Source organism: Carassius gibelio, chromosome A11 (genome assembly GCF_023724105.1).
Source record: "Carassius gibelio isolate Cgi1373 ecotype wild population from Czech Republic chromosome A11, carGib1.2-hapl.c, whole genome shotgun sequence".
NCBI classification, from domain to species: Eukaryota; Metazoa; Chordata; class Actinopteri; order Cypriniformes; family Cyprinidae; genus Carassius; species Carassius gibelio.
The window spans coordinates 24,616,898-24,643,224 of record NC_068381.1 but is presented as its reverse complement, the minus strand read 5'-3'; the positions used below and the strand labels follow the sequence as shown (position 1 = coordinate 24,643,224).

The window sequence follows — 26,327 nt, the reverse complement described above, 5'->3', positions numbered from 1 at the left end:
AAAATACTCGTGTCATCCATTTGAAAACAACCTTTATCTAGAGGAAAAACTGGAGTCAACCCCTGGCTGCGTACAAGAAAACCAGGAATCCTAACTGCTAGACCATATGGGAACTGGCCAGCTTTAACTGGCCACAAGCTTGTGGGCCACTTTAAATAAATGTGGCCAGTGTGGGCGCAGGGTTTTGTAGTGGCCTGTTGCTTTTGGTGTGTGACTGTAACAATGTGATAATTATTTGGCAATACAAGAATCATCCGAAGGGACGGTTTACTGAAATATATAGTGTTGCATGCATTCAAGGGACATGTTTGTTGACTCACACAAGGTTCAGTTTTTTGGCCAGAATCCTGTGATTGCTGAATTTATACCTCGAACTGGTAATTAAGGTCTTGTCCAGGTGAAAATACTTGTGTCATGCATCTGAAAACACACATGGCAACCGTTATCTAGAGGAAAAACTGCCTATCGTCGGTCTGTCAAGGTACAAAACTGACATGTTGTGAGGTTAATAATGAAAGTGAGACCAATTTTTAATATGCTGATTATTCGCTCGTTCAGTTTAATGCAGATTACAAATTATTCTCAATGTCCAGGTGGCAATTAGTGATAAGGCTTCAAAATGGCAAGCCTGTGACATCAAAACCACATGGCATTGCACCCTTCAAAGTAGTAAAGCGGTTACAGAGTAGCGATGAAATTGTTCATTCTAGAATCAACTGGCCCACCAGCCTGCATTTTGTGAGACGAATGGCAATACCAAAGCATGTCCGTGTCTCCCCTAGACATCGGAATGGGTGTGCAGAATGTGCCTTTTTTTGGAAAAAATAGAAGAATGCCTAGAGAGTTGCCTTTTGTTTTGGACTTTGGAGAAAAAAAACACAACAACAAAATAAGCCGGAGAAAAACAAGCACAGAGCGAGCCAGCCAGGAGTCGAACCTAGAATCTTCTCATCCGTAGTCAGACGCGTTATCCATTGCGCCACTGGCCCACCAAAAGTAAAGACCCCCGATTGTTACAGACTTGTTGGTTTTCGATGTGACGGTGGCAAGCATTGATGTCTGCTCATTCTCACCTTGTTATCAGGAGAACAGACTACCAGCCCTCCAGCCCTCCAGCCCACCAGCCCAGCAGCCCACGAGCCCTCCAGCCCACCATCCCTCCCTGGTGGTCTAGTGGTTAGGATTCGGCGCTCTCACCGCCGCGGCCGGGGTTCGATTCCCGGTCAGGGAAAGCTCTTTTGCCTTCCAATTGTGGACTGCGAATTCAAGCTCTGCTGACAGCTGTGAGAAAGCCAGCTCCAAGCCAAAACATTGGTGGGAACATGAAAAAAACACCTCCTTCGAGCCGGAGTTGAACCAGCGACCTAAGGATGGCCAACACTCCAACCTACAGTCCTCCGCTCTACCAGCTGAGCTATCGAAGGGGCTAAGGGCTAGTCAGAACCTCGACATATCAGGGTTCTGTAGCTCTACTGCTGGCCAAAAAGTCACTTCTGGTGCAGGAAGATTTGCTGGATTTTTGAGGAGGGAAGCAAAAAGGAGCATGCATTCCCATACCGGGAGTTGAACCCGGGCCGCCTGGGTGAAAACCAGGAATCCTAACCACTAGACCATATGGGATTTGGACACTTTAAACTGGCCATGGGCTTCTGGCGCACTTTCCATACATGTGGTCAGCGTGGGCGCAGGACCTTGTAGTGGCCTGTTGCTTTAGTTCTGTGACTGTAACAATGTGATAATAATTTGGCAAAACAAGACTTATGCAAAAGGACGGTTTTCTGAATTATATAGTGTTGTATGCATTCAGGGAATCTGTTTTTTCACTCAACCCGGGGGTTCAGTGTATTTGGGCAGATTCCTGTGATTGCAGAATTGATTCCTCAAACTGGTAATTAAGCTCTTGTCCAAGTGAAAATACTCGTGTCATCCATTTGAAAACACACACGGCAACCTTTATCTAGAGGAAAAACTGGAGTCAACCCCTGGCTGCGTACAAGAAAACCAGGAATCCTAACTGCTAGACCATATGGGAACTGGCCAGCTTTAACTGGCCACAAGCTTGTGGGCCACTTTCCATAAATGTGGCCAGTGTGGGCGCAGGGTTTTGTAGTGGCCTGTTGCTTTTGGTGTGTGACTGTAACAATGTGATAATAATTTGGCAATACAAGAATCATCCGAAGGGACGGTTTACTGAAATATATAGTGTTGCATGCATTCAAGGGACATGTTTGTTGACTCACACATGGTTCAGTTTTTTGGCCAGAATCCTGTGATTGCTGAATTTATACCTCGAACTGGTAATTAAGGTCTTGTCCAGGTGAAAATACTTGTGTCATGCATCTGAAAACACACATGGCAACCGTTATCTAGAGGAAAAACTGCCTATCGTCGGTCTGTCAAGGTACAAAACTGACATGTTGTGAGGTTAATAATGAAAGTGAGACCAATTTTTAATCCGCAAAATTGCTGATTATTCGCTCGTTCAGTTTAATGCAGATTACAAATTATTCTCAATGTCCAGGTGGCAATTAGTGATAAGGCTTCAAAATGGCAAGCCTGTGACATCAAAACCACATGGCATTGCACCCTTCAAAGTAGTAAAGCGGTTACAGAGTAGCGATGAAATTGTTCATTCTAGAATCAACTGGCCCACCAGCCTGCATTTTGTGAGACGAATGGCAATACCAAAGCATGTCAGTGTCTCCCCTAGACATCGGAATGGGTGTGCAGAATGTGCCTTTTTTTGGAAAAAATAGAAGAATGCCTAGAGAGTTGCCTTTTCTTTTGGACTTTGGAGAAAAAAAACACAACAACAAAATAAGCCGGAGAAAAACAAGCACAGAGCGAGCCAGCCAGGAGTCGAACCTAGAATCTTCTGATCCGTAGTCAGACGCGTTATCCATTGCGCAACTGGCCCACCAAAAGTAAAGACCCCCGATTGTTACAGACTTGTTGGTTTTCGATGTGACGGTGGCAAGCATTGATGTCTGCTCATTCTCACCTTGTTATCAGGAGAACAGACTACCAGCCCTCCAGCCCTCCAGCCCTCCAGCCCACCAGCCCAGCAGCCCACGAGCCCTCCAGCCCACCATCCCTCCCTGGTGGTCAGGATTCGGCGCTCTCACCGCCGCGGCCCGGGTTCGATTCCCGGTCAGGGAAAGCTCTTTTGCCTTCCAATTGTGGACTGCGAATTCAAGCTCTGCTGACAGCTGTGAGAAAGCCAGCTCCAAGCCAAAACATTGGTGGGAACATGAAAAAACACCTCCTTCGAGCCGGAGTTGAACCAGCGACCTAAGGATGGCCAACACTCCAACCTACAGTCCTCCGCTCTACCAGCTGAGCTATCGAAGGGGCTAAGGGCTAGTCAGAACCTCGACATATCAGGGTTCTGTAGCTCTACTGCTGGCCAAAAAGTCACTTCTGGTGCAGGAAGATTTGCTGGATTTTTGAGGAGGGAAGCAAAAAGGAGCATGCATTCCCATACCGGGAGTTGAACCCGGGCCGCCTGGGAGAAAACCAGGAATCCTAACCGCTAGACCATATGGGATTTGGACACTTTAAACTGGCCATGGGCTTCTGGCGCACTTTCCATACATGTGGTCAGCGTGGGCGAAGGACCTTGTAGTGGCCTGTTGCTTTAGTTCTGTGACTGTAACAATGTGATAATAATTTGGCAAAACAAGAATTATGCAAAAGGACGGTTTTCTGAATTATATAGTGTTGTATGCATTCAGGGAATCTGTTTTTTCACTCAACCCGGGGGTTCAGTGTATTTGGGCAGATTCCTGTGATTGCAGAATTGATTCCTCAAACTGGTAATTAAGCTCTTGTCCAAGTGAAAATACTCGTGTCATCCATTTGAAAACACACACGGCAACCTTTATCTAGAGGAAAAACTGGAGTCAACCCCTGGCTGCGTACAAGAAAACCAGGAATCCTAACTGCTAGACCATATGGGAACTGGCCAGCTTTAACTGGCCACAAGCTTGTGGGCCACTTTAAATAAATGTGGCCAGTGTGGGCGCAGGGTTTTGTAGTGGCCTGTTGCTTTTGGTGTGTGACTGTAACAATGTGATAATTATTTGGCAATACAAGAATCATCCGAAGGGACGGTTTACTGAAATATATAGTGTTGCATGCATTCAAGGGACATGTTTGTTGACTCACACAAGGTTCAGTTTTTTGGCCAGAATCCTGTGATTGCTGAATTTATACCTCGAACTGGTAATTAAGGTCTTGTCCAGGTGAAAATACTTGTGTCATGCATCTGAAAACACACATGGCAACCGTTATCTAGAGGAAAAACTGCCTATCGTCGGTCTGTCAAGGTACAAAACTGACATGTTGTGAGGTTAATAATGAAAGTGAGACCAATTTTTAATATGCTGATTATTCGCTCGTTCAGTTTAATGCAGATTACAAATTATTCTCAATGTCCAGGTGGCAATTAGTGATAAGGCTTCAAAATGGCAAGCCTGTGACATCAAAACCACATGGCATTGCACCCTTCAAAGTAGTAAAGCGGTTACAGAGTAGCGATGAAATTGTTCATTCTAGAATCAACTGGCCCACCAGCCTGCATTTTGTGAGACGAATGGCAATACCAAAGCATGTCCGTGTCTCCCCTAGACATCGGAATGGGTGTGCAGAATGTGCCTTTTTTTGGAAAAAATAGAAGAATGCCTAGAGAGTTGCCTTTTCTTTTGGACTTTGGAGAAAAAAAACACAACAACAAAATAAGCCGGAGAAAAACAAGCACAGAGCGAGCCAGCCAGGAGTCGAACCTAGAATCTTCTGATCCGTAGTCAGACGCGTTATCCATTGCGCCACTGGCCCACCATTAGTAAAGACCCCCGATTGTTACAGACTTGTTGGTTTTCGATGTGACGGTGGCAAGCATTGATGTCTGCTCATTCTCACCTTGTTATCAGGAGAACAGACTACCAGCCCTCCAGCCCACCAGCCCACCAGCCCACCAGCCCTCCTGCCCACCAGCCCACGAGCCCTCCAGCCCACCATCCATCCCTGGTGGTCTAGTGGTTAGGATTCGGCGCTCTCACCGCCGCGGCCCGGGTTCGATTCCCGGTCAGGGAAAGCTCTTTTGCCTTCCAATTGTGGACTGCGAATTCAAGCTCTGCTGACAGCTGTGAGAAAGCCAGCTCCAAGCCAAAACATTGGTGGGAACATGAAAAAAACACCTCCTTCGAGCCGGAGTTGAACCAGCGACCTAAGGATGGCCAACACTCCAACCTACAGTCCTCCGCTCTACCAGCTGAGCTATCGAAGGGGCTAAGGGCTAGTCAGAACCTCGACATATCAGGGTTCTGTAGCTCTACTGCTGGCCAAAAAGTCACTTCTGGTGCAGGAAGATTTGCTGGATCAGAACCTCGACATATCAGGGTTCTGTAGCTCTACTGCTGGCCAAAAAGTCACTTCTGGTGCAGGAAGATTTGCTGGATCAGAACCTCGACATATCAGGGTTCTGTAGCTCTACTGCTGGCCAAAAAGTCACTTCTGGTGCAGGAAGATTTGCTGGATTTTTGAGGAGGGAAGCAAAAAGGAGCATGCATTCCCATACCGGGAGTTGAACCCGGGCCGCCTGGGTGAAAACCAGGAATCCTAACCGCTAGACCATATGGGATTTGGACACTTTAAACTGGCCATGGGCTTCTGGCGCACTTTCCATACATGTGGTCAGCGTGGGCGCAGGACCTTGTAGTGGCCTGTTGCTTTAGTTCTGTGACTGTAACAATGTGATAATAATTTGGCAAAACAAGAATTATGCAAAAGGACGGTTTTCTGAATTATATAGTGTTGTATGCATTCAGGGAATCTGTTTTTTCACTCAACCCGGGGGTTCAGTGTATTTGGGCAGATTCCTGTGATTGCAGAATTGATTCCTCAAACTGGTAATTAAGCTCTTGTCCAAGTGAAAATACTCGTGTCATCCATTTGAAAACACACACGGCAACCTTTATCTAGAGGAAAAACTGGAGTCAACCCCTGGCTGCGTACGAGAAAACCAGGAATCCTAACTGCTAGACCATATGGGAACTGGCCAGCTTTAACTGGCCACAAGCTTGTGGGCCACTTTCCATAAATGTGGCCAGTGTGGGCGCAGGGTTTTGTAGTGGCCTGTTGCTTTTGGTGTGTGACTGTAACAATGTGATAATAATTTGGCAATACAAGAATCATCCGAAGGGACGGTTTACTGAAATATATAGTGTTGCATGCATTCAAGGGACATGTTTGTTGACTCACACAAGGTTCAGTTTTTTGGCCAGAATCCTGTGATTGCTGAATTTATACCTCGAACTGGTAATTAAGGTCTTGTCCAGGTGAAAATACTTGTGTCATGCATCTGAAAACACACATGGCAACCGTTATCTAGAGGAAAAACTGCCTATCGTCGGTCTGTCAAGGTACAAAACTGACATGTTGTGAGGTTAATAATGAAAGTGAGACCAATTTTTAATATGCTGATTATTCGCTCGTTCAGTTTAATGCAGATTACAAATTATTCTCAATGTCCAGGTGGCAATTAGTGATAAGGCTTCAAAATGGCAAGCCTGTGACATCAAAATCACATGGCATTGCACCCTTCAAAGTAGTAAAGCGGTTACAGATTAGCGATGAAATTGTTCATTCTAGAATCAACTGGCCCACCAGCCTGCATTTTGTGAGACGAATGGCAATACCAAAGCATGTCCGTGTCTCCCCTAGACATCGGAATGGGTGTGCAGAATGTGCCTTTTTTTGGAAAAAATAGAAGAATGCCTAGAGAGTTGCCTTTTGTTTTGGACTTTGGAGAAAAAAAACACAACAACAAAATAAGCCGGAGAAAAACAAGCACAGAGCGAGCCAGCCAGGAGTCGAACCTAGAATCTTCTGATCCGTAGTCAGACGCGTTATCCATTGCGCCACTGGCCCACCAAAAGTAAAGACCCCCGATTGTTACAGACTTGTTGGTTTTCGATGTGACGGTGGCAAGCATTGATGTCTGCTCATTCTCACCTTGTTATCAGGAGAACAGACTACCAGCCCTCCAGCCCTCCAGCCCACCAGCCCAGCAGCCCACGAGCCCTCCAGCCCACCATCCCTCCCTGGTGGTCTAGTGGTTAGGATTCGGCGCTCTCACCGCCGCGGCCCGGGTTCGATTCCCGGTCAGGGAAAGCTCTTTTGCCTTCCAATTGTGGACTGCGAATTCAAGCTCTGCTGACAGCTGTGAGAAAGCCAGCTCCAAGCCAAAACATTGGTGGGAACATGAAAAAAACACCTCCTTCGAGCCGGAGTTGAACCAGCGACCTAAGGATGGCCAACACTCCAACCTACAGTCCTCCGCTCTACCAGCTGAGCTATCGAAGGGGCTAAGGGCTAGTCAGAACCTCGACATATCAGGGTTCTGTAGCTCTACTGCTGGCCAAAAAGTCACTTCTGGTGCAGGAAGATTTGCTGGATCAGAACCTCAACATATCAGGGTTCTGTAGCTCTACTGCTGGCCAAAAAGTCACTTCTGGTGCAGGAAGATTTGCTGGATTTTTGAGGAGGGAAGCAAAAAGGAGCATGCATTCCCATACCGGGAGTTGAACCCGGGCCGCCTGGGTGAAAACTAGGAATCCTAACCGCTAGACCATATGGGATTTGGACACTTTAAACTGGCCATGGGCTTCTGGCGCACTTTCCATACATGTGGTCAGCGTGGGTGCAGGACCTTGTAGTGGCCTGTTGCTTTAGTTCTGTGACTGTAACAATGTGATAATAATTTGGCAAAACAAGAATTATCCAAAAGGACAGTTTTCTGAATTATATAGTGTTGTATGCATTCAGGGAATCTGTTTTTTCACTCAACCCGGGGGTTCAGTGTATTTGGGCAGATTCCTGTGATTGTAGAATTGATTCCTCAAACTGGTAATTAAGCTCTTGTCCAAGTGAAAATACTCGTGTCATCCATTTGAAAACACACACGGCAACCTTTATCTAGAGGAAAAACTGGAGTCAACCCCTGGCTGCGTACGAGAAAACCAGGAATCCTAACTGCTAGACCATATGGGAACTGGCCAGCTTTAACTGGCCACAAGCTTGTGGGCCACTTTCCATAAATGTGGCCAGTGTGGGCGCAGGGTTTTGTAGTGGCCTGTTGCTTTTGGTGTGTGACTGTAACAATGTGATAATAATTTGGCAATACAAGAATCATCCGAAGGGACGGTTTACTGAAATATATAGTGTTGCATGCATTCAAGGGACATGTTTGTTGACTCACACATGGTTCAGTTTTTTGGCCAGAATCCTGTGATTGCTGAATTTATACCTCGAACTGGTAATTAAGGTCTTGTCCAGGTGAAAATACTTGTATCATGCATCTGAAAACACACATGGCAACCGTTATCTAGAGGAAAAACTGCCTATCATCGGTCTGTCAAGGTACAAAACTGACATGTTGTGAGGTTAATAATGAAAGTGAGACCAATTTTTAATATGCTGATTATTCGCTCGTTCAGTTTAATGCAGATTACAAATTTTATCTCAATGTCCAGGTGGCAATTAGTGATAAGGCTTCAAAATGGCAAGCCTGTGACATCAAAACCACATGGCATTGCACCCTTCAAAGTAGTAAAGCGGTTACAGAGTAGCGATGAAATTGTTCATTCTAGAATCAACTGGCCCACCAGCCTGCATTTTGTGAGACGAATGGCAATACCAAAGCATGTCCGTGTCTCCCCTAGACATCGGAATGGGTGTGCAGAATGTGCCTTTTTTTGGAAAAAATAGAAGAATGCCTAGAGAGTTGCCTTTTCTTTTGGACTTTGGAGAAAAAAAACACAACAACAAAATAAGCCGGAGAAAAACAAGCACAGAGCGAGCCAGCCAGGAGTCGAACCTAGAATCTTCTGATCCGTAGTCAGACGCGTTATCCATTGCGCCACTGGCCCACCAAAAGTAAAGACCCCCGATTGTTACAGACTTGTTGGTTTTCGATGTGACGGTGGCAAGCATTGATGTCTGCTCATTCTCACCTTGTTATCAGGAGAACAGACTACCAGCCCTCCAGCCCTCCAGCCCTCCAGCCCACCAGCCCAGCAGCACACGAGCCCTCCAGCCCACCATCCCTCCCTGGTGGTCTAGTGGTTAGGATTCGGCTCTCTCACCGCCGCGGCCCGGGTTCGATTCCCGGTCAGGGAAAGCTCTTTTGCCTTCCAATTGTGGACTGCGAATTCAAGCTCTGCTGACAGCTGTGAGAAAGCCAGCTCCAAGCCAAAACATTGGTGGGAACATGAAAAAAACACCTCCTTCGAGCCGGAGTTGAACCAGCGACCTAAGGATGGCCAACACTCCAACCTACAGTCCTCCGCTCTACCAGCTCCGCCAAAGCTGGGGAACAATTGTCTGTATAAGAAGGGGGGGAAGAGGGGAGAGGGAGGAAGAGAAGCGCGAGAAATTCAGGAAATCGTAGGTTCGAATCCACGCTGTCACATAAAGTTATGCGTGTATTTGTTAAAAATCGTAAATCGATTGTTTCGTGTCCAAGTTTGATTTTAAAAGTAATGTATTTGAATTTAATTATTGTTTCGTTTCTAAGATTGATTTTGACAGTAATGTTTTTGATTTAATAATTCTTTCGTTTCTAAGATTGATTTTTATTTTATTCTCATTATCATTATCATTAGTCAAAGTGCATTTATTAAGGCAATCATTTCCTGTGGCAGTAGGGACAAAATAACCTCCTTATTACGGCATTCACACTTTATTGTATCATATTACTTACTGCAAAGCTACACGTGACACTGAATTTAACTGTAAACTGAATGTCATTACATTCAATAAAACAAATAAATACAACACACCAGTCAAAGAGAAATATATTTATTAACTATATACATATTTAAAAAAATGTAGGAAAAGTACTAAATTCAATATAAAATTAAGAATTTTAAGTGCACACGCTATATAAAATAAGTACAAAAAAATATATAAATATATACATCAAAATCTACACATTTTGGTATTTTACTTTATACTGCTTCCTCTACACATAAACCTTTCTATAATAATAATAATAATAGTTTAACTTTATTTAATATGTATATATATTTCCATATGTATTATAGTGTATTCACATACATACCCACATGTTTATAATAATAATAATAATAATAATAATAATACAAGATAAAAAAAAGTGCACAGTATAACTCTTTAACATTAAATATGGCTGGAAGATAAAAAACAGAACAGATCCAACCAAGAGAACAAAATGAATGTATCACACATAAATAAATGAGTTATCTTCTCATAATCTGTAACCACTGCTCCTTCGTAATTGTTTCTTTATTAGGGCAATATATTTTGCCTTTGTACTGGCTATGGCCAGTTTCTTGAGTACGAAATTGGCCACACTTTCTGCACGAATTTGCTTTTACAGTGCGATTGTACGATCGTTTGGTTGGAGTGGCTGTGTCATTTGCAGGTGGCTCAGAGGAAATTGCTCCAGGGTTAATGGTGGAAAATGGGGCTGGGCAGGGCACCAGAAACATCTGAGACACAACAGGGGCAGTGGGTGTGTCAGGAACCAATGGGTGTGGTGCTGTCGGCCTGGGACAAATTGTCCTTAGCTGGCTGGACGTGGCTGAACGCTGAGGGTGTACGGCTGATGGCCAGATTGAAGTTGCTGTGGCAGATGTACAGGTAGCTGAGGGCGCAATCTTTCTAAACTTTGTCTTTGCCTGTCCAGCTGTGTCTGGTGGCATCTGGTAGGTATGCAACTGGTGGCTATATTGTGGAGGCACAACAGGCTGTACTCGTGCTGGAGGCAAAACATCCAAAGCCACTGGACGTGCCTCTGGAAGGTCCAGCCCTTGCAACAGCAAGGAGACCTCCTGACCCTTTAAACGGTTATTGTGCCATGTCGTAAGGGTCCTCTGATTTACCTCAACTAGCTGAAGGGTTGTGTCATTCATCACCGTTCCATTGCTCAGGATTAGCTGCCGAATTTTTCTGTAATCACGAAGAATGAGATCCCATCTAGACAGAGATTCTGTCCGCTGTTTCTTGGGGCTTCGGTGGATGTTACATAACCTTATGAAAATCATTTCAACAAGGCGACAGCAATTAGGCCACTGTGCTGGAGAGCCGCTAGAACCCAAAACACACCTTTTTGTGCTGTCGACACCAGGAGTGAAGACAGCTTTCTTTTTTGGGGACCTAAAACGTCCTGTAAGTAGCCTGTCTTGATGACGAGCAGCATACACCACCCTGTCTTTATCAAATTTGTCCAGGTTCTGCCACAGACCCACAATGGTCGCAACTTGTTGGTTGGTAAGTGTGAGGCTTGTCTGTGTGCGCAGCTCCACCAGACACTCTGCCAACGCATCCACCCGGTCCATTCCAGGAATGCAGTGTTCGTCAACAGCCTGGAAATATATAACTGTTGGTTAGGTATTTACATGCTGTTAAGTAAGTTTACTGCTTAATGGCAGATAACTAAATGAGTGACAATTCGTATAGAAAAGGAAATTTTACCATTGCTGAGGGCACTGGTGTATCTAAAGGATCCTGGACACTGGGTACTGGTGCAGCTGAAGGAGCCCGGACTCTGAGCAGTGGTGGAGCCTGGACACTGGGCAGTGGTGGAGCCTGGACACTGAGCAGTGATGCAGCTACACTGGGCACTGGTGCAGCTGAAGGAGCCCGGACTCTGAGCAGTGGTGGAGCCTGGACACTGGGCAGTGGTGGAGCCTGGACACTGAGCAGTGATGCAGCTACACTGGGCACTGGTGCAGCTGAAGGAGCCCGGACTCTGAGCAGTGGTGGAGCCTGGACACTGGGCAGTGGTGGAGTCTGGACACTGGGCAGTGGTGCAGCTACACTGGGCACTGGTGCAGCTGAAGGAGCTCGGACTCTGAGCAGTGGTGGAGCCTGGACACTGGGCAGTGGTGGAGTCTGGACACTGGGCAGTGGTGCAGCTACACTGGGCACTGGTGCAGCTGAAGGAGCCCGGACTCTGAGCAGTGGTGGAGCCTGGACACTGGGCAGTGGTGGAGTCTGGACACTGGGCAGTGGTGCAGCTACACTGGGCACTGGTGCAGCTGAAGGAGCCCGGACTCTGAGCAGTGGTGGAGCCTGGACACTGGGCAGTGGTGGAGTCTGGACACTGGGCAGTGGTGCAGCTACACTGGGCACTGGTGCAGCTGAAGGAGCCCGGACTCTGAACAATGGTGGAGCCTGGACACTGAGCAGTGGTGGAGCCTGGACACTGGGCAGTGGTGGAGTCTGGACACTGGGCAGTGGTGGAGTTTGGACACTGGGCAATGGTGGAGTCTGGACACTGGGCAATGGTGGAGTCTGGACACTGGGCAGTGGTGGAGTCTGGACACTGGGCAATGGTGGAGTCTGGACACTGGGCAGTGGTGGAGTCTGGACACTGGGCAATGGTGGAGTCTGGACACTGGGCAGTGGTGGAGTCTGGACAATGGGCAGTGGTGGAATTTTGACACTGGGCAGTGGTGCAGCTGTAGGAGCCTGGACACTGGGAACTGGTGCAGCTGGTAGAACTGGTGGACCTGAAAGGACTAAGTCATCTGATGCCACAAGATTTGCCACTGTGGCTTCCTCTCCAAAGAAATCAATGAAACCCTCATCCTTTTCCACTTGCTCCTCCACATCTATCTCCTCCAGCAATTGAGAGGTCCTATCAGAGGTAGGGCACATGTCCTCCAGGGGCTGACTATTCTGCCTCAACAAGTACTGTACTCCAATGAGCTCCCCTGAGGAAATATTTGTAACAGGAAACATTTTTAATGGAAATTATGCAGAAAGGTTTATTTAGAAATGCAGTAAATATTTTGTTGTCCACTTCTGTATGAACAATATATATCTAATTCAGAGGGTATCATAAAAAGACAGGATTACTCTATATTCTACTATGTATTTTATTTTCTGCCCTGAAACCTAGAACACAGAATAATGTATAAATATTCTGGTAGTATAATTTTTCTCTGATATGTCAAAATTACATTATTATTGTCCAAAAGCACTTGTAATTTTACCAAAAACATGCTACATCATGAGCTGCATTTATCAAAATATTTTTACCTGTGTATACTGCAGGTGGAGTGAAGCTAGGGACCAATTTCCTGCCATACAACTTATTGTAGTTCTCATTGACAGAGTAAACCAGCTCCCCTGTGTAAGAGCGCAGAGTTGAACCTCCATCTGCAACAGCAGCTTCAGCCCGGTCCTGATTCCAGCGTAATAAACCTTCCAGGAGATAAATCTGGAAGTTCAGGCTGTTTGCGCTGTTCCCTAGAAAAAGAAATAGAAAGCCAAATATTGCTTTGAGAAAATGCAAAACATAAAATTTAATCTGCAAATATCTTGATAAACAGGAATTAGTGGCAAAATGTGGTATATTCTGACATGACAAACCTGGAATAAATCTGTTTAGGTGGCAGTGAAATGATTCCAGGGATGTGGAGCCTCTGGCACAACGATAAGTTTTTAGAACCACCCCACCCTTGCTTGTAGTTCCAGTTTCAGTATAGAGCGGCACATTTGGAGGGTCTTGGATACAGGTGATGTGCCGCCTCTGGACATTCCAGATGTGCTGCATTCTCACACTGTCAAGTAGAGGAACACCAAGAGCATCATTCCCCTTGCCACCCATGAGCTCTCTGATGAGCATATCAAGGAGGCGGAAAGTGGTTTCTTCTCCCCGTGTTCTCCACCTGCAGTGCTGGAGCAGCTCAGCTTTAGTTAAATGATGGTCCAGTTCTGCCTCCGACAGAGTAGGCCAGCCCTGTTGGATGAGTTGCTCCCTTTTGGCCTGTCTCAGCAGAGTGAGATCCCCTGCATCCCACTCAAAAATACAGGATGACAGCCTTGCCATAAAAGTAGGGTACAACTGGTGGGCGTCAGTGGTGCACCCTACTGCCAGACGTCGCATAAAATGCCAAATGTCTAGGCGGACGATGACATCTGGCCAGCCGCTGAACCGCCTCTTCAATTTAGTCTCTCCCACTTTCTTGCAACAATCACAGTCCACATAAATGATAGTGGGAGGATCAACACCAGCACTCCGGTATCGCTCCATGAGCCCTGCAGCCATGAGGTCTAACCCAGCCCCTTCATTCGCAGTCAGGACACTCATCAGCACCTGACCTATCTCATTGCCCACTGAGGTAAGCCACTGTGCTGTGCCTTTCGCAGGCCCACTCAACTTCTTGGTGATCTGAAAGAAACAATAAGCATAGCAAATAATACAACATGCATCCAAATCAGTTACACTGAAAAAAATAAAGCTCTCTTGGTCTAACAATACATTATAGATAAGGGTACAGTCAATTAAGCAGCTTATCTGACCTTCTTAGTTGAATCCATTTTTAAGATTGATCCATACGTGGATGTTATGCTGGCCTTTATGTGATCGAGCCTGTTGAGAATGTCCTGACTATATACAGTGAGGAGCCATTTGTAGCTGGGTACTGAAGCAAGTGGTGGTGGCTCCTGGAAGTGCAGCGGATGCAGGCCACGATTATCAAAAAAGGCCACACACTCTGATGTGTACCGAAGCGCACGTTTCAACCACTCCTCACTGTGGTTCTCTCTCAGCTGGCCGATGATCCTCACTGGGCCATTCCCCATGCCCCTCTCACGCAGCAAGCGAAGAACCCGAATGTCACAGGCATACCTTGGAAAAAAGCATTCATTTAAGTATCTTATTATAAGGTATCTAATTATTGTAGGAAATATTTATCAGAAAGGGTAGCACATAAGTGAAAATGACTGCAAAATAATTACTTGCGTGTGAGGATGACCCTGAATTCAGATCGATGGGCCAGGTCCAACTGCTGCAGCACAGCTTGACTCCAGGACAGATAGCTGGTTCTACACCTGGTGCAGATCAGGGTCTCTGTCACCAGGTTGTAGTATCTGTCAATGTCTAACACCTGTCGTACCCTCCTGTGCAGTCCACCACCACACAGCTGTTGCCTGGCACAGGCAGGGTTAGTACACTGGAGCCGCACCTTCCACAGCTTATATGGCATCCAGAGCAAGAGACGCTGTGAAAAAAACCTATCAGGTGTTGGAGCTTGGTGGTACAACAGGGCTGGTGGTGGGGGGTGATACCACAACTGTAGGTTTTCACGCAGCTCCAGCTTTCCCTTTGCACCAACCCTAAAAAGTGCTTCTGACACCCACTTCTGGTCTTGCTGTGGCATTGTCTGTGGCCACAGAAGGGGGAGATCTTCTGGCTGAGATGAGACCTGCTGATATTATAAAAAACACTGGTTTAAATAAAAGCTAAGAGAGCATTAAATGATGAAGACATGTATATATTTTGAATGAGATCTTACTGGGCTCCTCACAACAGTATTCTCAGAAACAGTTGATGGCGTTGCTGTTTTTTTGATGCGTTGTGAACTCTGAGGTGGAGGAAGGAAGAAGGAAGAGGAGGACTGGATGACGGGCTGATGAGGTTTGGGGGATGGAGGAGGATGAGGATCAGAGGGTGGACATGAAACTGTAGCTGAACTGGAGTGCTCTAACATCTGTGGAGTCAAACATTATGAATAATTTATTAAGGGGATTGCCATGTTTTTAATACATTAAAATTACATAGTGATAAAGTCATGATGACATTATAAAAGTCTTGATGTCTTTTAATATTAACCTGAGAGGTTTTCCTCTGGGTGCTCAAATTAGGTTTTGCTGCTGCCACATGTGAGCCTCCAAACCTTGACTTTTCAAACTAAAAAGATTTGTCATGGTTAGTGATAACAAAACCCTAACACTATAGTTAAAGGTTGAGATGTTTCAGTATCTGCAGTGATGCATGCAATAGTGTGGTCTGCTTACCATTGACAATGTCAGTTTAGGTCTCTTTGCAGGACATGACACATCGCTGACAGAGGGTGTGCTTTGGGCCGGGGTGCTCTGTGATGCTTCCCCTGTGACTGGTGGATGAACCTGTGACACATGCATAAAGTACAAAACAGTCTTCCTAATGTGATTTTAGATATAAAGACACATTGATGTTGCAAACACATCTATCTATTTATGCAACTTGAACCAGGCTAATTGAAGTTACCTTGTGAAAGCCACAAATACATGTCTGAGCTTCCTTCAGAAGAGTGGTCTGTCCCCTCATTTGCAGAGGGCACTTTTCTATCTGTGAACATGAATTATACCTCTGACACTGGATCTCAAAACAGCAATAAGTCATCATAATTATATCAATATAACATTGTATTTACATGTAATTACTTAACCATACACATAAATAAAAATACCACAATGTATTGTCAAAAAAGTTTGTTAGTTTGCCCATGAATCTAGCTGCATAACTTACCTTCTGATACATCTCATGCCATCTTTTTTGTCGGGGAGAAGGTCTATTCCCCTGTGTAGATGGCCAAACTCCTGTTTGGGCAAAACTCTCCAGACGCGCAAGCCATTCAGCATTACTCATGCCTTTGTGAGACTTAGCTGAAGCCATGTCGTTGCCTGAAACACTACATAACACGTTACACTAACTGCCATTGTAGCCTGTAGCATTTACCCTCCTGTTGTGTTCATTTCATGATAGCTAGTTGTGTTCCTGGTCCAGAACGACCGCCATATTATAGCAGATTATAAGTTCATTATAATACACATATTATCTTACATATAACATGTTGTGATTTATTTATTTATTATTTAATGCCATGTCAGCAGCAGGGGCTATATTCATGCCAAGAGGAAACATTTCAATTGCACAATTCAGTCATATATATAATGTCAAAACAATTATATAACATTTATATATATATATATATATATGTTTGTATGTATGTGTGTATGTTTGTACAAATATAAAAAAATACATATAATAAGATTATAACAAGAATAAAAGTATAAGAACAATTACATAGAGTCTTAACAAGTTGTGATAGATCTTTCTATTATGGCTGTATGTCTCAATGACCTAGGCTCATACAACACGTTTATGAGTATAAATAAATAAATAAATATATAGCATTATGGATTAATTTGACTAAAACAAATACTCAGATTAAACATATTGTGGTCTTTCAACTGTGTCCATGTGATAAGGGCATGAACCTGAATGTATAAACTTATCCATTCACTTCTTTTGACTGGTCATAACATATGTACAAACATATAACATACGTGTAAAAGTTAAACAAAACATTAACATTTTCCAAATTTATTTTGTGTGTTCAAATGCCGCATTTGGAAAAAGCTGTGGAACCTTATTACAATTAAATAAAAAGCATTTTTTTTTCATTGAGAAAACTTGTTAATCGGTTAAATTCTACATATTTACAGTTACGTTAGCTCCGGTCGTAATAGTATTTACACATCAGTGACAGTTGACGTTACGTAGTATCAAGCGGTAATCATAGGCTAATTTACATGGCCAATCTTGCTATTCCTAAAGAACAAAAATCCTAAACCATTTCATTCATATCAAGATATAAATAACATACATGAGCGGAATGTAAATAATTTAACGTTACCTGAGCGGAGATTACATGCAATTGGCGAGGACGTGCGTGATTGGTGTATGAGAAATAGACCTTGCCATTTCATTGGACGCGGAAAAATAGAGATCGCAACGTGATTGATTTATAAAAGATAGAAGTCGTAACGTGATTGGTTTTTAAAAGATAGAAGTCGTAACGTGATTGGTTTTCAAAAGATAGAGATCGTAACGTGATTGGTTTTCAAAAGATAGAGGTCATAACGTGATTGGTTTTTAAAAGATAGAAGTCGGCATACTATTGGATTAATTTTACAGACTTGTGGTTGTCAGGTACCGCCATCGAAGGGGCTAAGGGCTAGTCAGAACCTCGACATATCAGGGTTCTGTAGCTCTACTGCTGGCCAAAAAGTCACTTCTGGTGCAGGAAGATTTGCTGGATCAGAACCTCGACATATCAGGGTTCTGTAGCTCTACTGCTGGCCAAAAAGTCACTTCTGGTGCAGGAAGATTTGCTGGATTTTTGAGGAGGGAAGCAAAAAGGAGCATGCATTCCCATACCGGGAGTTGAACCCGGGCCGCCTGGGTGAAAACCAGGAATCCTAACCGCTAGACCATATGGGATTTGGACACTTTAAACTGGCCATGGGCTACTGGCGCACTTTCCATACATGTGGTCAGCGTGGGCGCAGGACCTTGTAGTGGCCTGTTGCTTTAGTTCTGTGACTGTAACAATGTGATAATAATTTGGCAAAACAAGAATTATGCAAAAGGACGGTTTTCTGAATTATATAGTGTTGTATGCATTCAGGGAATCTTTTTTTTCACTCAACCCGGGGGTTCAGTGTATTTGGGCAGATTCCTGTGATTGCAGAATTGATTCCTCAAACTGGTAATTAAGCTCTTGTCCAAGTGAAAATACTCGTGTCATCCATTTGAAAACACACACGGCAACCTTTATCTAGAGGAAAAACTGGAGTCAACCCCTGGCTGCGTACAAGAAAACCAGGAATCCTAACTGCTAGACCATAAGGGAACTGGCCAGCTTTAACTGGCCACAAGCTTGTGGGCCACTTTCCATAAATGTGGCCAGTGTGGGCGCAGGGTTTTGTAGTGGCCTGTTGCTTTTGGTGTGTGACTGTAACAATGTGATAATAATTTGGCAATACAAGAATCATCCGAAGGGACGGTTTACTGAAATATATAGTGTTGCATGCGTTCAAGGGACATGTTTGTTGACTCACACATGGTTCAGTTTTTTGGCCAGAATCCTGTGATTGCTGAATTTATACCTCGAACTGGTAATTAAGGTCTTGTCCAGGTGAAAATACTTGTGTCATGCATCTGAAAACACACATGGCAACCGTTATATAGAGGAAAAACTGCCTATCGTCGGTCTGTCAAGGTACAAAACTGACATGTTGTGAGGTTAATAAAGAAAGTGAGACCAATTTTTAATATGCTGATTATTCGCTCGTTCAGTTTAAAGCAGATTACAAATTATTCTCAATGTCCAGGTGGCAATTAGTGATAAGGCTTCAAAATGGCAAGCCTGTGACATCAAAACCACATGGCATTGCACCCTTCAAAGTAGTAAAGCGGTTAAAGAGTAGCGATGAAATTGTTCATTCTAGAATCAACTGGCCCACCAGCCTGCATTTTGTGAGACGAATGGCAATACCAAAGCATGTCCATGTCTCCCCTAGACATCGGAATGGGTGTGCAGAATGTGCCTTTTTTTGGAAAAACTAGAAGAATGCCTAGAGAGTTGCCTTTTCTTTTGGACTTTGGAGAAAAAAAACACAACAACAAAATAAGCCGGAGAAAAACAAGCACAGAGCGAGCCAGCCAGGAGTCGAACCTAGAATCTTCTGATCCGTAGTCAGACGCATTATCCATTGCGCCACTGGCCCACCAAAAGTAAAGACCCCGGATTGTTACAGACTTGTTGGTTTTCGATGTGACGGTGGCAAGCATTGATGTCTGCTCATTCTCACCTTGTTATCAGGAGAACAGACTACCAGCCCTCCAGCCCTCCAGCCCTCCAGCCCTCCAGCCCACCAGCCCAGCAGCCCACGAGCCCTCCAGCCCACCATCCCTCCCTGGTGGTCTAGTGGTTAGGATTCGGCGCTCTCACCGCCGCGGCCCGGGTTCGATTCCCGGTCAGGGAAAGCTCTTTTGCCTTCCAATTGTGGACTGCGAATTCAAGCTCTGCTGACAGCTGTGAGAAAGCCAGCTCCAAGCCAAAACATTGGTGGGAACATGAAAAAAACACCTCCTTCGAGCCGGAGTTGAACCAGCGACCTAAGGATGGCCAACACTCCAACCTACAGTCCTCCGCTCTACCAGCTGAGCTATCGAAGGGGCTAAGGGCTAGTCAGAACCTCGACATATCAGGGTTCTGTAGCTCTACTGCTGGCCAAAAAGTCACTTCTGGTGCAGGAAGATTTGCTGGATTTTTGAGGAGGGAAGCAAAAAGGAGCATGCATTCCCATACCGGGAGTTGAACCCGGGCCGCCTGGGTGAAAACCAGGAATCCTAACCACTAGACCATATGGGATTTGGACACTTTAAACTGGCCATGGGCTTCTGGCGCACTTTCCATACATGTGGTCAGCGTGGGCGCAGGACCTTGTAGTGGCCTGTTGCTTTAGTTCTGTGACTGTAACAATGTGATAATAATTTGGCAAAACAAGACTTATGCAAAAGGACGGTTTTCTGAATTATATAGTGTTGTATGCATTCAGGGAATCTGTTTTTTCACTCAACCCGGGGGTTCAGTGTATTTGGGCAGATTCCTGTGATTGCAGAATTGATTCCTCAAACTGGTAATTAAGCTCTTGTCCAAGTGAAAATACTCGTGTCATCCATTTGAAAACACACACGGCAACCTTTATCTAGAGGAAAAACTGGAGTCAACCCCTGGCTGCGTACAAGAAAACCAGGAATCCTAACTGCTAGACCATATGGGAACTGGCCAGCTTTAACTGGCCACAAGCTTGTGGGCCACTTTCCATAAATGTGGCCAGTGTGGGCGCAGGGTTTTGTAGTGGCCTGTTGCTTTTGGTGTGTGACTGTAACAATGTGATAATAATTTGGCAATACAAGAATCATCCGAAGGGACGGTTTACTGAAATATATAGTGTTGCATGCATTCAAGGGACATGTTTGTTGACTCACACATGGTTCAGTTTTTTGGCCAGAATCCTGTGATTGCTGAATTTATACCTCGAACTGGTAATTAAGGTCTTGTCCAGGTGAAAATACTTGTGTCATGCATCTGAAAACACACATGGCAACCGTTATCTAGAGGAAAAACTGCCTATCGTCGGTCTGTCAAGGTACAAAACTGACATGTTGTGAGGTTAATAATGAAAGTGAGACCAATTTTTAATATGCTGATTATTCGCTCGTTCAGTTTAATGCAGATTACAAATTATTCTCAATGTCCAGGTGGCAATTAGTGATAAGGCTTCAAAATGGCAAGCCTGTGACATCAAAACCACATGGCATTGCACCCTTCAAAGTAGTAAAGCGGTTACAGAGTAGCGATGAAATTGTTCATTCTAGAATCAACTGGCCCACCAGCCTGCATTTTGTGAGACGAATGGCAATACCAAAGCATGTCCGTGTCTCCCCTAGACATCGGAATGGGTGTGCAGAATGTGCCTTTTTTTGGAAAAAATAGAAGAATGCCTAGAGAGTTGCCTTTTGTTTTGGACTTTGGAGAAAAAAAACACAACAACAAAATAAGCCGGAGAAAAACAAGCACAGAGCGAGCCAGCCAGGAGTCGAACCTAGAATCTTCTGATCCGTAGTCAGACGCGTTATCCATTGCGCCACTGGCCCACCAAAAGTAAAGACCCCCGATTGTTACAGACTTGTTGGTTTTCGATGTGACGGTGGCAAGCATTGATGTCTGCTCATTCTCACCTTGTTATCAGGAGAACAGACTACCAGCCCTCCAGCCCTCCAGCCCACCAGCCCAGCAGCCCACCATCCCTCCCTGGTGGTCTAGTGGTTAGGATTCGGCGCTCTCACCGCCGCGGCCCTGGTTCGATTCCCGGTCGGGGAAAGCTCTTTTGCCTTCCAATTGTGGACTGCGAATTCAAGCTCTGCTGACAGCTGTGAGAAAGCCAGCTCCAAGCCAAAACATTGGTGGGAACATGAAAAAAACACCTCCTTCGAGCCGGAGTTGAACCAGCGACCTAAGGATGGCCAACACTCCAACCTACAGTCCTCCGCTCTACCAGCTGAGCTATCGAAGGGGCTAAGGGCTAGTCAGAACCTCGACATATCAGGGTTCTGTAGCTCTACTGCTGGCCAAAAAGTCACTTCTGGTGCAGGAAGATTTGCTGGATTTTTGAGGAGGGAAGCAAAAAGGAGCATGCATTCCCATACCGGGAGTTGAACCCGGGCCGCCTGGGTGAAAACCAGGAATACTAACCGCTAGACCATATGGGATCTGGACACTTTAAACTGGCCATGGGCTTCTTGCGCACTTTCCATACATGTGGTCAGCGTGGGCGCAGGACCTTGTAGTGGCCTGTTGCTTTAGTTCTGTGACTGTAACAATGTGATAACAATTTGGCAAAACAAGAATTATCCAAAAGGACGGTTTTCTGAATTATATAGTGTTGTATGCATTCAGGGAATCTGTTTTTTCACTCAACCCGGGGGTTCAGTGTATTTGGGCAGATTCCTGTGATTGCAGAATTGATTCCTCAAACTGGTAATTAAGCTCTTGTCCAAGTGAAAATACTCGTGTCATCCATTTGAAAACACACACGGCAACCTTTATCTAGAGGAAAAACTGGAGTCAACCCCTGGCTGCGTACGAGAAAACCAGGAATCCTAACTGCTAGACCATATGGGAACTGGCCAGCTTTAACTGGCCACAAGCTTGTGGGCCACTTTCCATAAATGTGGCCAGTGTGGGCGCAGGGTTTTGTAGTGGCCTGTTGCTTTTGGTGTGTGACTGTAACAATGTGATAATAATTTGGCAATACAAGAATCATCCGAAGGGACGGTTTACTGAAATATATAGTGTTGCATGCATTCAAGGGACATGTTTGTTGACTCACACATGGTTCAGTTTTTTGGCCAGAATCCTGTGATTGCTGAATTTATACCTCGAACTGGTAATTAAGGTCTTGTCCAGGTGAAAATACTTGTGTCATGCATCTGAAAACACACATGGCAACCGTTATCTAGAGGAAAAACTGCCTATCGTCGGTCTGTCAAGGTACAAAACTGACATGTTGTGAGGTTAATAATGAAAGTGAGACCAATTTTTAATCCGCAAAATTGCTGATTATTCGCTCGTTCAGTTTAATGCAGATTACAAATTATTCTCAATGTCCAGGTGGCAATTAGTGATAAGGCTTCAAAATGGCAAGCCTGTGACATCAAAACCACATGGCATTGCACCCTTCAAAGTAGTAAAGCGGTTACAGAGTAGCGATGAAATTGTTCTTTCTAGAATCAACTGGCCCACCAGCCTGCATTTTGTGAGACGAATGGCAATACCAAAGCATGTCCGTGTCTCCCCTAGACATCGGAATGGGTGTGCAGAATGTGCCTTTTTTTGGAAAAAATAGAAGAATGCCTAGAGAGTTGCCTTTTCTTTTGGACTTTGGAGAAAAAAAACAACAACAAAATAAGCCGGAGAAAAACAAGCACAGAGCGAGCCAGCCAGGAGTCGAACCTAGAATCTTCTGATCCGTAGTCAGACGCATTATCCATTGCGCCACTGGCCCACCATTAGTAAAGACCCCCGATTGTTACAGACTTGTTGGTTTTCGATGTGACGGTGGCAAGCATTGATGTCTGCTCATTCTCACCTTGTTATCAGGAGAACAGACTACCAGCCCTCCAGCCCACCAGCCCACCAGCCCACGAGCCCTCCAGCCCTCCTGCCCACCAGCCCACGAGCCCTCCAGCCCACCATCCATCCCTGGTGGTCTAGTGGTTAGGATTCGGCGCTCTCACCGCCGCGGCCCGGGTTCGATTCCCGGTCAGGGAAAGCTCTTTTGCCTTCCAATTGTGGACTGCGAATTCAAGCTCTGCTGACAGCTGTGAGAAAGCCAGCTCCAAGCCAAAACATTGGTGGGAACATGAAAAAAACACCTCCTTCGAGCCGGAGTTGAACCAGCGACCTAAGGATGGCCAACACTCCAACCTACAGTCCTCCGCTCTACCAGCTGAGCTATCGAAGGGGCTAAAGGCTAGTCAGAACCTCGACATATCAGGGTTCTGTAGCTCTACTGCTGGCCAAAAAGTCACTTCTGGTGCAGGAAGATTTGCTGGATTTTTGAGGAGGGAAGCAAAAAGGAGCATGCATTCCCATACCGGGAGTTGAACCCGGGCCGCCTGGGAGAAAACCAGGAATCCTAACCGCTAGACCATATGGGATTTGGACACTTTAAACTGGCCATGGGCTTCTGGCGCACTTTCCATACATGTGGTCAGCGTGGGCGAAGGACCTTGTAGTGGCCTGTTGCTTTAGTTCTGTGACTGTAACAATGTGATAATAATTTGGCAAAACAAGAATTATGCAAAAGGACGGTTTTCTGAATTATATAGTGTTGTATGCATTCAGGGAATCTGTTTTTTCACTCAACCCGGGTGTTCAGTGTATTTGGGCAGATTCCTGTGATTGCAGAATTGATTCCTCAAACTGGTAATTAAGCTCTTGTCCAAGTGAAAATACTCGTGTCATCCATTTGAAAACACACACGGCAACCTTTATCTAGAGGAAAAACTGGAGTCAACCCCTGGCTGCGTACAAGAAAACCAGGAATCCTAACTGCTAGACCATATGGGAACTGGCCAGCTTTAACTGGCCACAAGCTTGTGGGCCACTTTCCATAAATGTGGCCAGTGTGGGCGCAGGGTTTTGTAGTGGCCTGTTGCTTTTGGTGTGTGACTGTAACAATGTGATAATAATTTGGCAATACAAGAATCATCCGAAGGGACGGTTTACTGAAATATATAGTGTTGCATGCATTCAAGGGACATGTTTGTTGACTCACACATGGTTCAGTTTTTTGGCCAGAATCCTGTGATTGCTGAATTTATACCTCGAACTGGTAATTAAGGTCTTGTCCAGGTGAAAATACTTGTGTCATGCATCTGAAAACACACATGGCAACCGTTATCTAGAGGAAAAACTGCCTATCGTCGGTCTGTCAAGGTACAAAACTGACATGTTGTGAGGTTAATAATGAAAGTGAGACCAATTTTTAATATGCTGAATATTCGCTCGTTCAGTTTAATGCAGATTACAAATTATTCTCAATGTCCAGGTGGCAATTAGTGATAAGGCTTCAAAATGGCAAGCCTGTGACATCAAAACCACATGGCATTGCACCCTTCAAAGTAGTAAAGCGGTTACAGAGTAGCGATGAAATTGTTCATTCTAGAATCAACTGGCCCACCAGCCTGCATTTTGTGAGACGAATGGCAATACCAAAGCATGTCCGTGTCTCCCCTAGACATCGGAATGGGTGTGCAGAATGTGCCTTTTTTTGGAAAAAATAGAAGAATGCCTAGAGAGTTGCCTTTTGTTTTGGACTTTGGAGAAAAAAAACACAACAACAAAATAAGCCGGAGAAAAACAAGCACAGAGCGAGCCAGCCAGGAGTCGAACCTAGAATCTTCTGATCCGTAGTCAGACGCGTTATCCATTGCGCCACTGGCCCACCAAAAGTAAAGACCCCCGATTGTTACAGACTTGTTGGTTTTCGATGTGACGGTGGCAAGCATTGATGTCTGCTCATTCTCACCTTGTTATCAGGAGAACAGACTACCAGCCCTCCAGCCCACCAGCCCAGCAGCCCACGAGCCCTCCCTGGTGGTCTAGTGGTTAGGATTCGCCGCTCTCACCGCCGCGGCCGGGGTTCGATTCCCGGTCAGGGAAAGCTCTTTTGCCTTCCAATTGTGGACTGCGAATTCAAGCTCTGCTGACAGCTGTGAGAAAGCCAGCTCCAAGCCAAAACATTGGTGGGAACATGAAAAAAACACCTCCTTCGAGCCGGAGTTGAACCAGCGACCTAAGGATGGCCAACATTCCAACCTACAGTCCTCCGCTCTACCAGCTGAGCTATCGAAGGGGCTAAGGGCTAGTCAGAACATCGACATATCAGGGTTCTGTAGCTCTACTGCTGGCCAAAAAGTCACTTCTGGTGCAGGAAGATTTGCTGGATTTTTGAGGAGGGAAGCAAAAAGGAGTATGCATTCCCATACCGGGAGTTGAACCCGGGCCGCCTGGGTGAAAACCAGGAATCCTAACCGCTAGACCATATGGGATTTGGACACTTTAAACTGGCCATGGGCTTCTGGCGCACTTTCCATACATGTGGTCAGCGTGGGCGAAGGACCTTGTAGTGGCCTGTTGCTTTAGTTCTGTGACTGTAACAATGTGATAATAATTTGGCAAAACAAGAATTATGCAAAAGGACGGTTTTCTGAATTATATAGTGTTGTATGCATTCAGGGAATCTGTTTTTTCACTCAACCCGGGGGTTCAGTGTATTTGGGCAGATTCCTGTGATTGCAGAATTGATTCCTCAAACTGGTAATTAAGCTCTTGTCCAAGTGAAAATACTCGTGTCATCCATTTGAAAACACACACGGCAACCTTTATCTAGAGGAAAAACTGGAGTCAACCCCTGGCTGCGTACAAGAAAACCAGGAATCCTAACTGCTAGACCATATGGGAACTGGCCAGCTTTAACTGGCCACAAGCTTGTGGGCCACTTTCCATAAATGTGGCCAGTGTGGGCGCAGGGTTTTGTAGTGGCCTGTTGCTTTTGGTGTGTGACTGTAACAATGTGATAATAATTTG

The 26,327-nt window shown here is 45.2% G+C and overlaps 11 non-coding genes across 11 annotated transcripts; 4 read left to right on the top strand and 7 right to left on the bottom strand.

Moving 5' to 3' along the window:
* Nucleotides 1-1,548: 1,548 nt before the first annotated feature.
* Nucleotides 1,549-1,620, bottom strand: trnae-uuc (transfer RNA glutamic acid (anticodon UUC)). Its single transcript has one exon. It is a non-coding gene; the product is annotated as a tRNA-Glu (tRNA).
* A 3,143-nt stretch (nt 1,621-4,763) lies between these two features.
* Nucleotides 4,764-4,836, bottom strand: trnar-acg (transfer RNA arginine (anticodon ACG)). Its single transcript has one exon. It is a non-coding gene; the product is annotated as a tRNA-Arg (tRNA).
* Nucleotides 4,837-5,022: 186 nt separating this feature from the next.
* trnae-cuc (transfer RNA glutamic acid (anticodon CUC)) lies at nt 5,023-5,094 on the top strand. Its single transcript has one exon. It is a non-coding gene; the product is annotated as a tRNA-Glu (tRNA).
* A 1,763-nt stretch (nt 5,095-6,857) lies between these two features.
* On the bottom strand, nt 6,858-6,930 carry trnar-acg (transfer RNA arginine (anticodon ACG)). Its single transcript has one exon. It is a non-coding gene; the product is annotated as a tRNA-Arg (tRNA).
* A 170-nt stretch (nt 6,931-7,100) lies between these two features.
* On the top strand, nt 7,101-7,172 carry trnae-cuc (transfer RNA glutamic acid (anticodon CUC)). Its single transcript has one exon. It is a non-coding gene; the product is annotated as a tRNA-Glu (tRNA).
* Nucleotides 7,173-8,857: 1,685 nt separating this feature from the next.
* On the bottom strand, nt 8,858-8,930 carry trnar-acg (transfer RNA arginine (anticodon ACG)). The gene has a single exon. It is a non-coding gene; the product is annotated as a tRNA-Arg (tRNA).
* A 10,648-nt stretch (nt 8,931-19,578) lies between these two features.
* trnae-cuc (transfer RNA glutamic acid (anticodon CUC)) lies at nt 19,579-19,650 on the top strand. Its single transcript has one exon. It is a non-coding gene; the product is annotated as a tRNA-Glu (tRNA).
* A 317-nt stretch (nt 19,651-19,967) lies between these two features.
* Nucleotides 19,968-20,039, bottom strand: trnae-uuc (transfer RNA glutamic acid (anticodon UUC)). Its single transcript has one exon. It is a non-coding gene; the product is annotated as a tRNA-Glu (tRNA).
* Nucleotides 20,040-21,255: 1,216 nt separating this feature from the next.
* trnar-acg (transfer RNA arginine (anticodon ACG)) lies at nt 21,256-21,328 on the bottom strand. Its single transcript has one exon. It is a non-coding gene; the product is annotated as a tRNA-Arg (tRNA).
* A 2,104-nt stretch (nt 21,329-23,432) lies between these two features.
* Nucleotides 23,433-23,504, top strand: trnae-cuc (transfer RNA glutamic acid (anticodon CUC)). Its single transcript has one exon. It is a non-coding gene; the product is annotated as a tRNA-Glu (tRNA).
* Nucleotides 23,505-25,109: 1,605 nt separating this feature from the next.
* trnar-acg (transfer RNA arginine (anticodon ACG)) lies at nt 25,110-25,182 on the bottom strand. Its single transcript has one exon. It is a non-coding gene; the product is annotated as a tRNA-Arg (tRNA).
* Nucleotides 25,183-26,327: the final 1,145 nt, after the last annotated feature.